The sequence below is a fragment of the Babylonia areolata genome, chromosome 1 (genome assembly GCF_041734735.1).
Source record: "Babylonia areolata isolate BAREFJ2019XMU chromosome 1, ASM4173473v1, whole genome shotgun sequence".
NCBI classification, from domain to species: Eukaryota; Metazoa; Mollusca; class Gastropoda; order Neogastropoda; family Buccinidae; genus Babylonia; species Babylonia areolata.
The window spans coordinates 77,646,835-77,661,834 of record NC_134876.1 but is presented as its reverse complement, the minus strand read 5'-3'; the positions used below and the strand labels follow the sequence as shown (position 1 = coordinate 77,661,834).

At 45.2% G+C, this 15,000-nt stretch overlaps 1 long non-coding RNA gene across 1 annotated transcript in view; it reads left to right on the top strand.

The window, feature by feature from the left end:
- Window positions 1-12,769: 12,769 nt before the first annotated feature.
- The window catches only part of LOC143293648 (uncharacterized), a 64,207-nt gene continuing 61,976 nt past the window's right edge, over window positions 12,770-15,000 (top strand). Inside the window, exon 1 of the long non-coding RNA XR_013056791.1 lies at window positions 12,770-12,929. This is a non-coding gene — a long non-coding RNA (uncharacterized LOC143293648). The remainder of the gene's footprint in view (window positions 12,930-15,000) is intronic.

Genomic DNA, 15,000 nt, shown 5'->3' with positions numbered 1-15,000 from the left:
GGTTCGAATCTCGGTAACGGCGCCCCTGGTGGGTAAAGGGTGGAGATTTTTCTGATCTCCCAGGTCAACATATATACGGACCTGCTTGTGTCTAAACCTCCTTCGTGTGCATAAGCAAGGAGAAGATCAAATAGGCAAGTTAAAGATCCTGTAATCCATGTCAGCTTCGGTGGATTATGGAGACAAGAATATACCCAGCATGCACACCCTCGAAAACGGAGTATGGCTGCCCACATGGCGTGGGTAAAAACGGTCATACACGTAAAAGCCCACTCGTGTGTATACGAGTGAACGTGGGGGTTGCAGCCCACGAACGAAGAAGAAGTATGCAACTGAATCCACGAAACAACAAAAACCAAGAAACAATCATAAAAAAGAAGGAAAAAAAAAGAAGCAAGCATAAAAGGCAATAAAAGGAGACTGGGAAGAAAGGGAGAAGGAGAGAGGGCATATTTCACAAACATAATAATAATAATAATAATAGACATTTGATGAGCGCTTTCCTCCCTTAAAGAGAACTCAAAGCGCTTTACAATAAACATCAAACACACACAATAGCTCACAAAAAAAGAGAAAAAGAATGATTTAGCGCACAATAATATATAACAGATTCAGAGACTACGCGTATTACATAATTGAATACTTGTCTCAGGTCCTCGTTGGCACTGTTCTTCACTGCACGCACACACACACACACACGCACGCACGCACGCACGCACACACACACACACACACACACACACACACACACACAACGAAAGAGAGAGAGAGTTTGCATGGCTTATAACTGAAAAAGTATAGAAGGTCTATGGATAGGCGTTTTCAAAAAGATGTGTTTTCAGACTAGTTTTGAAAGATTGAAGTGAAGGAGAGTGGTGAAGATCATGAGGTAAACTGTTCCAGACATATGGAGCTGAATAAGAAAAGGAAGAATCACCGAAGGATCGGGTTTTAACACGGGGAGCAAGTAGCCGCCGTGAATCGGAAGATGATCTGAGTTGTCGACGGGGTGTGTAGGTTTGAATCAATTCTCTCAGATACTGAGGAGCAGCACCCAAAATGGAGTTGAAGGTGAGAATTGCAACTTTGTACTGAATGCGGGCAGAAATTGGTAACCAGTGGAGAGAACGCAGAAGATGAGTGATATTGTCAGTCTTTTTGGTTTTAAAGATTAATCTTGCTGCTGCGTTTTGAACTTTCTGGAGTTTTTGTATTAAGTATCTATGACAACCAATGAGGAGTGAGTTACAGTAATCTAGTCTGGACAAGACAAGAGAGCACACCAGAGTTTGTGTTGCTTGAATAGTCAGGAGATGTCGGATGGAACTGATCTTTCGAATTTCAAAGCATGCAGCCTTGCAGAGATTGTTTACGTATTTCTTCATTGTGAGGTTTGAATCAAACGTCACACCCAGATTTTTCACTGAAGATACGAAGTCTACATCTGAATCTCCAGTCTTAAGAGAGGTAGGCAAGGAGTTGTTTATAGACAGTCTGTTTGAAGAAATAATAATAGCTTCAGTTTTACAATCATTTAACTGTAGTTTGTCTTGATTCATTCAAGCCTTAACGTCAGCAATACACCGTTGAAGTTCCCCAATTAAAGAGTCAAGATCAGAAAAAGTCGTTTCTTTGTAGAGCTGGTTATCGTCAGCAAAGGCATGGTGATTTACAGAATGTTTTTTGACAACATCAAAAAGTGGTTGAGTATAGAGAATAAACAGAACTGGTCCTAGCACAGATACTTGCGGGACGCCATCAGTATATAAGTATTGATGGGAAAGATTGATGGCCATTTACTGTGACTGTTTCTGTTCTGTTTGTAAGGTAGGATTGGAAAACATGACAGTGCGGAGCCAGTGATGCCAAAGGACATCAGAAGAGCTGAGAATAAATTCAGTAAATAAGGAATAAAGGAATAAATAGACAATTGAACACACACACACACACACACACACACACACACACACACACACACACACACACACACACACACACACACACACACACACACACACACACACACACAATCAAAACAAAAGAAACAAACAAACAAAAACAAAACAAAACAAAACAAAACAAAAAAAAACCCACTACAAATACTGAATCACAAAGCTTGAAGTTGTTCACGAGATGTTCGCACCTTTCCGGTTTTCCCGAAGTCAAGCAGATTTTTAGAAATATTTTTTTACAAATCAGTCTTAATAATAATAATAATAATGGTATTTATATAGCGCTGGATCTTGTGCAGAGACAAATCAAAGCGCTTTCGCACCAGTCATTCACACGCATGCATAACTCTAATACTGCAGAAACTAAAGACAAGGAAGGGCAGGCAAGGGAGGCTATTTTGGGAAGAGGTGGGTTTTAAGGCCAGACTTGAAAGAGCTGAGTGTGGAGACTTGACGAAGCGAAAAAGGAAGTTCATTCCAATCGCAAGGTCCAGAAACAGAGTAAAGACAGATAACATTACACTCAACAAACATTCTCAAGATTATATAAGAGCAGTGTTGAAGCGTTCGACCCTTTAACAGGCGAGAGAAGTGCCAGACATTACTGCAAACATAAGGAGAACACGTTTGTGCTTAAGTTTTGATTTCAGTGGTGGGATATATTTCTAGTTGTGGAATCTTTTATGGGTATAAAAAAGATATAATTGATGAATAATTGAGTTAATGGCTAGTTTGGGAAAGTTGCCATCTCTGAATCTCAAATAGCTGGAGCAGTATTTACATGGGGTGAAAGAGACAGACAGACAGACAGACAGGTACACAGACAGACAGAGAGAGAGAGAGAGAGAGACAAAGACAGAGATAGACAAAGACAGAGACAGACAGACAGACGGCCAGACAGACAGACAAACACAGACACACAACAAACCAAATTATGGTGCTTAGAGCCTCGCCAAGTACATAGGCCATCTCAAGGCAATCACCACGTTAGCATCCACTTCAGGCCGAGGGTAGAATAAAAAGTACAGTAAAAACCTAACCACAACTTCAACCTTTCCACTCGAAAAGTCAACAACAAAAAATCTCCCAGCAGACACACACACACACTCACACACACACACACACACACACACACACACACACACACACACACACACACACACACACACACACACACACACACACAGAGAAGAGAGAGAGAGAGAGAGAGAGAGACACACACACACACACACACATATAGACAAACAGACAGACAGACGGATACAGAGAAAGACTGAGACAGATAGATAGCTGAGACAGACGGACACACAGATTCATATCCTTCAAATTCGGACAAAGCAATAAGTGAAATGTGACTTTTGTTTTTTTAAAGATGCCCTCTGGAGCAGGAGTGCACACAACACACACACACACACACACACACACACACACACACACACACACACACACACACACACACACCACACAACACACACACAAACTAACACACACACACACACACACACACACACACACACACAACTAACACACACACACAAACTAACACACACACACACACACACACACACACACACGCACGCACGCTCACAGACGCCGACAGACAGACAGACAAACAGACAGACACACACACACACACACACACACACACACACACACACACACACACACACACACACACACACACACACACACAGTCTACAGGCAGCTTGTTAAGAACTAGAACTGTAGCAACTATACTTTTAAGCCAATCCCCCACACCCCCCACCAAGCTATTCCCTCCGTACCACCACTCCAGCCTCTCACCACCCGCCCCCCCCCCCCCCACCCCCCCACCCCCGACGACGCTATCCCGTCACAAAATTAATGTTCACGGCTTGTCCATAAATCTCACCAAATGAAAAAAAGGTCCCAAGAGGCTTGTGAGTGGGGTCATATGTTGAAGTGAAATCTGAAGTACTGCTTAATGTCTGTCAAACAGGGGGAAAAAAAAAAAAAACAAGAAAAAAACCCAACCCACTTTGTTTGAATTCAGTGGAAAATATAAGCATGTTCATTATATCTGCCAAACATATACGTATATGTGTACATATATATATAGAGAGAGATATATCATGTATATATATTGAGAAATATATATATATATATATATATATATATATATATATATATATAAAGATTAAAATCATCACTTCAGGGTCTGTTCTTCATCTGTCAACTCCGTCGCGCACAATTTTCAGTCAGTTCAACCAAACGAAACGAAAGGAAACCGATTTTATTTTATCAAGGTTGTGGGATATACATTTGTTGGGTTTTATTTGTTTGGTGTGTGTGTGTGTGTGTGTGTGTGTGTGTGTGTGTGTGTGTGTGTGTGTGTGTGTGTGTGTGTGTGTGTGTGTGTGTGTGTGTGTGTGTGTGTGTGTGTGTGTGTGTGTGTGTGTGTGTGTGTGTTTACACGAAGTGTTTGTTCGTTCTGGTATGTTCTAATCATTCTGTGATGAAGACGGTGAATTTTTCAGTCAAGTGAAACATGACGGGTTTGAACTTATCATTTCATCTGTTGAGCTTTTCCTTTCGGCTGAAAAAAAAAAGTCCAAAAACATATTCAGCATTTTGTTCTAGTACGCATGAACCTGAATTCTAAACCTTTCGTTAGAGTGGATTTAGGTCACGAGAGTAGACAGTCCCAGAAGAAAAGGGTATAACAGCCTACATGACTGAGAAGAAAAAAAAAACTATTAAAAAAAACAACCAACAAAAACCAAACCAAACCTTATGGACTCAGTGTTTTACAGTTATGAAGGAAAGAAATGCGATTAAAGATGACTGATTGTGGTGCAATCTGAGAGGGTAGCAGTCAAACAATCAAAGCCAAACCGTTGCGAAGAAAGAATGTCAACTTGAATTTATTTTGCAGACATTTAATTTTCTGCTGCTTGTGACTAAGTGACAAAACAGCTGTTTAATTGTGCTGTTGCTCTTATGTGCGCGCTCTCTTTCCCCCACCCACCACACACACACACGCGCACGCACGCACGCACGCACACACGCACACACACACATCTCTCTCCACACACACACACCGTCTAAAAACACTTATAGTGAATAGACGTTAAACTGAAGAAAACACACACACACACACACACACACACGCACACACACACACACACCTCCAAGTGGGCGTTTCCTTTGCTGACTGACATCACCAAACTCCTCCCACCGTCCTCATAATTATTATAATCATTTTGTTTCAACACAAGAGAGAGAGAGAGAGAGAGAGAGAGAGAGAGAGAGAGAGAGAGAGAGAGAGAGAGAGATTCTATTTAGGCCGTGGCTGCTCATGAAGCGGATGCAGTGAGCATATTCCAATACAGCAAAAGTCACACAAGACAGATGGAGAGAGATGCATATAGATAGATACTAAGGGTGAGGAAAGGATGGATACACACATACACACACACACACACACACACACACACACACACACAATACGGAGAGAGAGAGAGAGAGAGAGAGAGAGAGAGAGAGAGAGAGAGAGAGAGAGAGAGAGAGAGAGATTGTTTTGTTGTTGTTGTCTTTTATTCACTCATCATTGAATCTTTTCAATTCCGTTAACGATGGGACGTTGTCCTGAAGACCGAACATATTGCAGTAGGATTTTGATGATGAATCAGATGAATCAGATGGACAGTTACACAGAGCAAGACAGAAGGAGGGTGTGGTACAGATATGAGTTAGTTAATTGGTAGAGATAGGCAGGGGCTAGGACAGGGGATTGTGGGTGGGGGATTGGGGGTGCGGCAGAGTAGGACAGGGTAAGGGGGATTGTGTGTGTGTTGTGGGGGATTGGGGGTGCGGCAGAGTAGGACAGGGGAAGGGGGGTTTGTGTGTGTGTTGTGGGGGATTGGGGGTGCGGCAGAGTAGGAAAGGGGAAGGGGGTTTGTGTGTGTGTGTTGTGGGGGATTGGGGGTGCGGCAGAGTAGGAAAGGGGAAGGGTGTGTGTGTGTTGTGGGGGATTCGGGGTGCGGCAGAGTAGGACAGGGGAAGGGTGTGTGTGTGTTGTGGGGGATTGGGGGTGCGGCCGAGTAGGACAGGGGAAGGGGGGTATGTGTGTGTGTTGTGGGGGATTGGGGGTGCGGCAGAGTAGGACAGGGGAAGGGGGGTATGTGTGTGTGTTGTGGGGGATTGGGGGTGCGGCAGAGTAGGACAGGGGAAGGGGGGTATGTGTGTGTGTTGTGGGGGATTGGGGGTGCGGCAGAGTAGGACAGGGTAAGGGGGTTTGTGTGTGTGTTGTGTGGGATTGGGGGTGCGGCAGAGTAGGACAGGGTAAGGAGGTTTGTGTGTGTGTTGAGGGGGATTGGGGGTGCGGCAGAGTAGGAAAGGGGAAGGGGGTTTGTGTGTGTGTGTTGTGGGGGATTCGGGGTTGCGGCCGAGTAGGACAGGGTAAGGGGGTTTGTGTGTGTGTTGTGGGGGATTGGGGGTGCGGCAGAGTAGGAAAGGGTAAGGGGGTTTGTGTGTGTGTTGTGGGGGATTGGGGGTGCGGCAGAGTAGGACAGGGGAAGGGGTTGTGTGTGTGTTGTGGGGGATTGGGGGTGCGGCAGAGTAGGACAGGGGAAGGGGGGGGGGTTGTGTGTGTGTTGTGGGGGATTGGGGGTGCGGCAGAGTAGGACAGGGTAAGGGGGTTTGTGTGTGTGTTGTGGGGGATTGGGGGTGCGGCCGAGTAGGACAGGGTAAGGGGGTTTGTGTGTGTGTTGTGGGGGATTGGGGGTGCGGCAGAGTAGGACAGGGTAAGGAGGTTTGTGTGTGTGTTGTGGGGGATTGGGGGTGAGGCAGAGTAGGACAGGGGAAGGGGGGTTTGTGTGTGTGTTGTGGGGGATTGGGGGTGCGGCAGAGTAGGAAAGGGGAAGGGAGGTTTGTGTGTGTGTTGTGGGGGATTGGGGGTGCGGCAGAGTAGGAAAGGGGAAGGGAGGTTTGTGTGTGTGTTGTGGGGGATTGGGGGTGCGGCAGAGTAGGAAAGGGGAAGGAGGTTTGTGTGTGTTGTGGGGGATTCGGGGTGCGGCAGAGTAGGAAAGGGGAAGGAGGTTTGTGTGTGTGTGTGTGTGTTGTGGGGGGTGGGGTGGGATTATGCGGTGGGGAGGAAGAGCATGACAGTGGGGGGGGGGGGGGGTAGGAGTAGGACAGGAAGGAAGAGAGCAGGATAGGGGTGGGGAGTAGAACATGATTTTTTTTTTTTTTGGGGGGGGGGAGGGGGGCAGGGGGGGGGGCTCTCAAGCTCTGAAGTGTAGGTAACAGCATCTGCTCCTCATTGCTCTCTCTGTGTGTGTGTGTGTGTGTGTGTGTGTGTGTGTGTGTGTGTGTGTGTGTGTGTGTGCACTCTACTCATTAGGTATATCTCGTCATTGGCTAAAACTCACTACCTTTAATATTAGCACATAAACACCTTTAAGTGACACGATTTGCGCGAAAGACCCAAATGTTGGTTTGGAATCTGGAAGGTCAAAGTTCAGGCGGCTGTCTTCAGTATATTCAAAACAAAAACAAACAAACAAACCAAAACGATGTCTGAGTTTCTAATGCACAGACTTGAACTAAACTTAGACTGGACAAAATGTGTACGATGAGGAATCATAAGTATCTGAATGACTTCATAGCTGTTCTGCAGTAATATTTGTATTTGTATTTGTATTTCATTTTATCACAAAGATTTCTCTGAGTGAAATTCGGGCTGCTCTCCCCAGGGAGAGCGCGTCGCTATACCACAGCGCCACCCATTTTCTTCTTTTTTTCCTGTGTGCAGATTTGTTTGTTTTTCCTATCAAAGTGGATTTTTCTATAGAATTTTGCCAGGAACAACCCTTTTGTTGCCGTGGGTTCTTTTACGTGCGCTAATTGCATGCTGCACACGGGACCTCGGTTTATCGTCTCATCCGAATGACTAGCGTTCAGCCATCACTCCACATAATAGGTAGCTTCAGGGAAAAAAAGTTGGTTCTGTAACAAAACAACAAAAATGATGGACGCACGACGTTCCCCAAAAGAAACTACAATAGATATCATGTCAAAGCAGAACATTCATGTGGCTTGACCATCTTGAATTTTGTGTGTGTGTGTGTGTGTGTGTGTGTGTGTGTGTGTGTGTGTGTGTGTGTGTGTCTGTGTGTGTCTGTGTGTGTGTGTGCGTGCGTGCGTGCGTGTGTGTATGTGTATGTGTGTGTGTGTGTGTGTGTGTGTGTGTGTGTGTGTGTGTGTGTGTGTGTGTGTGTAACTTTGACAGCTTGACATATATGGACAGTATCCAGGGCATGTCTATGTTCCCCCAGGTCCATATTCTTTTAGGTCTATGTGTCAAGTCCTATCAATTTAGCGTCCCAAACGTTCTGTGTTCTCCCAGGTCTTTATTCCTTAGGGTCTGTGCCCGTAGGTCTGTCCGGAGAACACTGACTAGTTCCCCGAAGGACGATTTTGGACATTGAAACGTCCCCTGGAGAACCTACGGAAGGGAGACGGGGTGATTCGGGACGTTACACCTACACTATCGTTGTCTTGATGATGTGAATACTTCTACAGCGCCTATCCTCGGAGCCGATCGACAGCTGCCATTTGGGCGCTCGTCATTCGTTTCCTGTGTTATCCAATCATGTTTCAGTTACACACAACATGCACACTCATACAGACATGTAACATTTTGCGTGTATGACCGTTTTGTTCATTTACCCTGCCAGTTAGGCAGCCATATTCTGTTTCTTGGGGTGTTTATACTGGGTATATTCTTGTTTCCATTGCCCAGGGGCTTTAGCGTACGCATTTGATCTTCTGCGTGCGTATACATATGATGTAGGTCCAGGCACTAACAGGCCTGCACATTGGTTGACCTGGGAGATCGGAAAAAAATCTCCACTGGGTGTCGTTACCGAGATTTGAATCCGGGATCCTCACATTGAAAGTCCAACACTTTAACCACTCAGCTATTGCGCCCGTTTGACCTCTGTATTCGCATACCTGTCTCATGTGTATCTTCGTACGCTGTGTGTCCCTGTGCCCCTATGCCTCCGTATCTATGTGTCCTTGTATCTATTGCCCATGTCTTTATGTCCCTGTCTCTATGTGACCCTGTCTCTATGTGCCCCTGTCTTTATGTCCCCGTATCTATGTGTCCAGGCTGTCTTTACGTCCCCGTCTCTATGTGTCCAGGCTGTCTTTATGTCCCCGTCTCTATGTGCCCCTGTCTTTATGCCCCTGTCTCTATGTGTCGCTGTCTCTATGTGTCCCTGTCTCTATGTGTCCCTGTCTTTCAGTCCCCGTCTCTATGTGTCCCTGTCTCTAGATGTCCCTGTCTCTATGTGTCCCTGTCTCTATGTGTCCCTGTCTCTATGTGTCCCTGTCTTTCAGTCCCCGTCTCTATGTGCCCCTGTCTCTATGTGTCCCTGTCTCTATGTGTCCCTGTCTTTCAGTCCCCGTCTCTATATTTCCCTGTCTCTATGTGTCCCTGTCTTTCAGTCCCCGTCTCTATGTGTCCCTGTTTCTATTGCCTCCTGTCTTTATGACCCTGTCTCTATGTGTCCCTGTATCTATGTGTCGCTATCTCTATGTGTCTATCTCTTTATGTCCCGACTCTACGTGTCCCTGTCTTTATGTCCCCGTCTCTATGTGTCCCTGTCTTTATGTCCCCGTCTCTATGTGTCCCTGTCTTTAATGTCCCTGTCTTTATGTGTCCCTGTCTTTATGTCCCCGTCTCTATGTGTCCCTGTCTTTATGTCCCTGTCTCTATGTGTCCCTGTCTTTATGTCTCCGTCTCTATGTGTCCCTGTCTTTCAGTCCCCGTCGGTATGTGTCCCTGTCTTTAAGTTCCCGTCTCCATATGTCTCTATCTTTAATTTCCCGTCTCTGTGTGTCCCTGTCTCTGTGTGTCCCCGTCTGTATGTGTCCCTGTCTCTATATGTTCCTGTCTGTATGTCAACATCTGTATGTGTCCCTGTCTTTAAGTTTCCGTTTGTAACGTGTCCCTGTCTTTAAGTTCCCGTCTGTATTGTGTCCCCGTCTTTAAGTTTCCGTCTGTAATGTGTCCCTGTCTTTAAGTTCCCGTCTGTAATGTGTCATTGTCTTTAAGTTCCCGTCTGTAATGTGTCCCTGTCTTTAAGTTCCCGTCTGTAATGTGTCCCTGTCTTTAAGTTTCCGTCTGTAATGTGTCCCTGTCTTTAAGTTCCCGTCTGTAATGTGTCCCTGTCTTTAAGTTCCCGTCTGTATGTGTCCCTGTCTTTAAGTTTCCGTCTGTAATGTGTCCCTGTCTTTAAGTTCCCGTCTGTATGTGTCCCTGTCTCTATGTGTCCCTGTCTTTAAGTCCACATCTGTATGTGTCCCATCCCTATGTATCCCGTCTCTATTAGTCCCTGCCTATATGTGTCCCTATCTCTTTCTGTGTCCCTGTCTCTCTATGTGTCTCTGTCTCTATGTTTCCATATCTCTTTGTGTCCCTGTCCCTATATGTCAGTCTCTATGTGTCCCTGTCTCTGTGTGTCCTTGTCTCTAAGTGTCCCTGTCTCTATGTGTCCCTGTCTATGTGTCCCTGTCTGTGAGTCCCTGTCTCTGTCCCTGTCTATGTGTGTCCCTGTCTGTGTGTGTCCCTGTCTCTGTCTATGTGTCTGTCTCTGTGTGTCCCTGTCTCTGTGTCCCTGTCTCTGTGTGTCCCTGTCTCTATGTGTCCCTGTCTCTGTGTGTCCCTGTCTCCGTGTGTCCTTGTCTCTGTGTGTTTCTGACTCTATGTGTGCCCGTTTCCATGTGTCTTTGTCTCTGTGTGTCTCTTGATTCTATGTGTATCTATGTGTCTTTGTCTCTATGTGTGTCTGTCTCTATGTGTCCCTGTCTCTCTATGTCTCTATGTGTCCCTGTCTCTGTGTCTCCCGGTCTGTGAGTCCATGTCCCTACGTGTCTCTGTCTCTCTGTGTTCCTGTATTGATGTGTCCCATTTTCACAGCTTATGATTCCGATTCATAGAGAGGAAGACCAAGCAGGGATGTTTGGAAACCAGGAAGTGTCACATGCACTTATTGTTGGTCGGAGTTAAGTCCATGACCCCGAAGCGTACTACTGGCACCTTTGTATGCCAGACTCTGAGAAGGCAGCGTGTTTTGTTTTTTTGTGTTTCTTTTTGTTTGTTTTTTAACTTCTGAGATTTTATAGAAGAAAAAGAAATCATATCATCAGCTTTGACTGTTCATTTAAGTCTAAACTTACAGAGAACAACAGAAACAGAATGAATGAATGAATGCATGATTTATCAGTTAGCCGTTTAATTCAATATATATTGGTATAGGTAGACAGTTGTGTGTGAAAGATTTATTTTCAATCATGATTATGTATAGATTTGGTCTGGATGGAAATGAGTGAGACTCGCCTTGTAGGCTGAAGAGCCTAACTTCAAAAAGTTCAAAACTCCTACAGCACCACTCACTCTCAAAGCTAAGAAACGTCAACATGTCACTCGCTTCCCTTCATTGGCTCCCCATTCAAGCACGAATACAATACAAACTCTCAGTCCTTTGTCACAATTTCTTCACTGATTCTTGTCCTGTCTATCTTTCGGATCTACTTTCTGTCTATTCACCTTCCAGACAACTCCGTTCTTCAAATGACAAGCGCACACTGTCCATTCCAAAGATTCGTACTAAAACTTACGGTGAACGTTCCTTTCCTTTTGTTGCACCTAAACAATGGAATTCACTGCCCTCACACCTCCGTTACACCCCAACACCCGCATTCAACAGAGCACTCAAAACATATCTTTTCAAACTGTACTTTTCTCACTGAATTTTTTCCATCTCTGACTGATGTCATCACAGGGGATGGAACTTTCTGAATTTCCAACGGCATGCCCCAAGCACGCGTGGACATGGCTTGGACAAACGAAGCTGGAGGCAGACCAGTTGTCCTGAAACCACGATTTTCACGTGCTCAAGGACACTGATTTTTTTTATGGGTCATAGTTTTCCATTTCAGGCAGCTCACGTTTTCTTTGTGCAAAATTATAAAAGCGCCTAATGAACGTCTGGAAAGAGACCCATAATAACAAGAAGAATGAAATAACATTACTACTGTTACTGCTACTGTTACTACCACAACTACTACTACTAAAAGACAGAAAATGATAATATCACAGATGACACAAAGAAAATATAACTATGAAAACAAAAGGGAACAACAGAAAAATAGAGGACATTTCCAGCAGGCAATTCAAACCAATAAAACTCTTGGCAGGAGGGTTTCTTTTCTTTTCTTTTTTTTTCGTCCTGTTCCTCTTCTTGTGATTACAAACTAGTCTGATAAATCGAAGCACTGCTCTGTTTTGTTACCAAAAACAACAACAGCAATGTCAACACACACACACACACACACACACACACACACACACACACACACACAACACACACACACACACACACACACACACACACACACACACACACACACACACACACACACACACGGGGACGAGTGCGGTGAGAAATATCTTCTGAAGGAGGACGGGGGATAAACTCATAAAGAAGCATGGAGACACCCCAAAACAAAACTCTTGGCAGGGAAATGCACCTGGAAAACAGCCAGAGAAATTCGTGTAAGGGAGATATTCTCTCTCTCTCTCTCTCTCTCTCTCGAAACTGAACCAGTTGCACGTGCCTGTCTATGCGAAAGTAGGTCACACAGTGCACATCTCACTTCCATCGCTCAGTTTTTAGTGAAGAAGACGAAGAAGGAGAAGAAGAAGGAGAAAAAACAAAAAAAAACAAAAGAAAAACAAACCCATAACATCTTGGTTCGCGTTTCTTACGTTGTTATGTGCCATAATGTGTGTTGTTTGCCGTGTAATACCCTGTGGTGTGCTGAGCTGTTTGTGCTGAGCTGCTGTTTGTGCTGAGTCCGTGATGCGCTGTCTTGTGCTGAGCTATGAACGGCCCCTCCGTGTCAAATTGGGGCTACTTTGTCCGGGTGAGTGTGACGCTTAATCTTCCCCCAGACCCGAGGCCCCTACACCCACACACGCTATATATAAACATATCACACACACATACACACACATCTTCTCTGCTGACCTGAAACGCGTCCGTCTGGAATAATAAAACTATTATAGTTTTTAGAATTATGATTATATCATAATATGCATGTACATCGCGATTAATTACTTAATTAATCAATTAGACTCTTGCAAGCATAATCATGCGTTTCTGTTTTCCTTACTACTTTTCTTCTTCTTCTTCTTCTTTTTCCACTTTTTTTTCTTTTATTTTGGTCAGTTTGTTAATCTGACGATAAAACGATAAACCGCATTGGTCACTCAGCACATTGCCCCTGTGCGACGAACAGCCAAGACAACAGAACACATGCTACAGTCCTAACTCCTCCACGAGGAGGGGGGGTGCATGCCGGGTATGTTCTTGTTTCCATAACCCACCGAACACTGACATGGGTTACAGGATCTTTAACATGCGAATTTGATCTTCTGCTTGCGAATACACACGAAGTGGGTTCAACCACAAGCAGGTTTGTACATTTTGTATTGACCTGGAAGATCGGGAAAAAAAAATCTCCACCCTTTACCCACCAGATGCCGTTACCGAGATTCGAACCCAGGAACCTCATATTCTAAGTCCAACGCTTTAACCACTTGGCTATTGCGCCCGTTGGACCTGCAGCATACAGCTGTCTTCCTTGTGGAGACTGACGAGGGTGTCCATCTGACGAACGAGGACAAGGAGAAACAATACACTGGAAAGAAGAACGCGAAGAAACGATACTCGGAAAAGAATGAGACGGACTTGGAGCCTAGGGGTGGGTGTTTGTGGGGTGGGGAGAGAGGATGGAGTTTGGGGTGGGGGTTGAGGGAAGGAGGGGTATGAAAATTCTGATTTATGGGCGATTCCTGTAGCTGGGCCCCGCGCGCGCGTGAAGAAGACGATGAGGGCTTTACGCACGAGACCACCGGAATAGGACACTTTAATGGCTTCAATGTTTTGGCTAGGAAATGTAATCACTATCTCTTTTTTTTTTCGTTGTCGTCTTTTTTGGTTTTGGTTTTTGTCGTTGCTTTTTGTTGAGATCTGTTTTGTTATGGTTTGGTTTGTTGTTGTTTTTTTATTTCAGACTTCCAAATATATACATACTTTTGTTATTCTTTTTTATTCCAAATAAATTTATTTTTGTGTTTGAAATCTAGGGTGTTTTCTTAACTCACTCCCCATACCCCCTCCCCCCCCCCCCCCCCCCACTCTCCTGCCACCTTTTCATTCTCAACCGCTCCCAACCCCACCTCCCTCCTTCAGATTACTGCCCCTCTCGTTCCCCTTCAAATGCAACTCCCTCCACCACCACCCCGCCCCCCCCCCCCACCCCCCACCCCTGCCGCCAACACACACACATACCCTCCCCAGTCTAGCTCTCTCATTGCATGTTGTTGTTTTTTAGATACGAAGCAAATTCCCTTTACCCACAAAATGCCGTTACCAAGATTCGAACCCAGGACCCTCAGATTCTAAGTCCAACGCTTTAACCACTTGGCTATTGCGCCCGTCGGATCTGCAACATACAGCTGCCTTCATCGCGGAGACTGACGAGGGTGTCCATCTAACGAACGTGAACAAGAAGAAACGATACTCGGAAAGAAGAACACGAAGAAACGATACTCGGAAAGAATGAGATGGACTGAGAGCCTAGGATGAGTGTTGGGGGTGGGGGTGGGGGGGATGGAGTTTGGGGTGGGGTGGGGATCGAGGGAGGGAGGGGGGGTATGAACATTCCGATTTATGGGCGATTCATGTAGCCGGGCCCCGCGCGCGCGTGAAGATGACGATGAGGGCTCTAAGCACGAGACCACCGGAACAGGACACTTTAATGGCTTCATTGTTTTGGCTAGGAAATGTAATCACTTTTTTTTCGTTGTCGTTGTCGTCTTTTTTGGTTGTTTTTTGTCGTTGCGTTTTGTTGAGATCTGTTTTGTTATGGTTTGGTTTGGTTTTGATTTCAAACTTCCATATATATATATATATATTTGTTATTCTTTTTT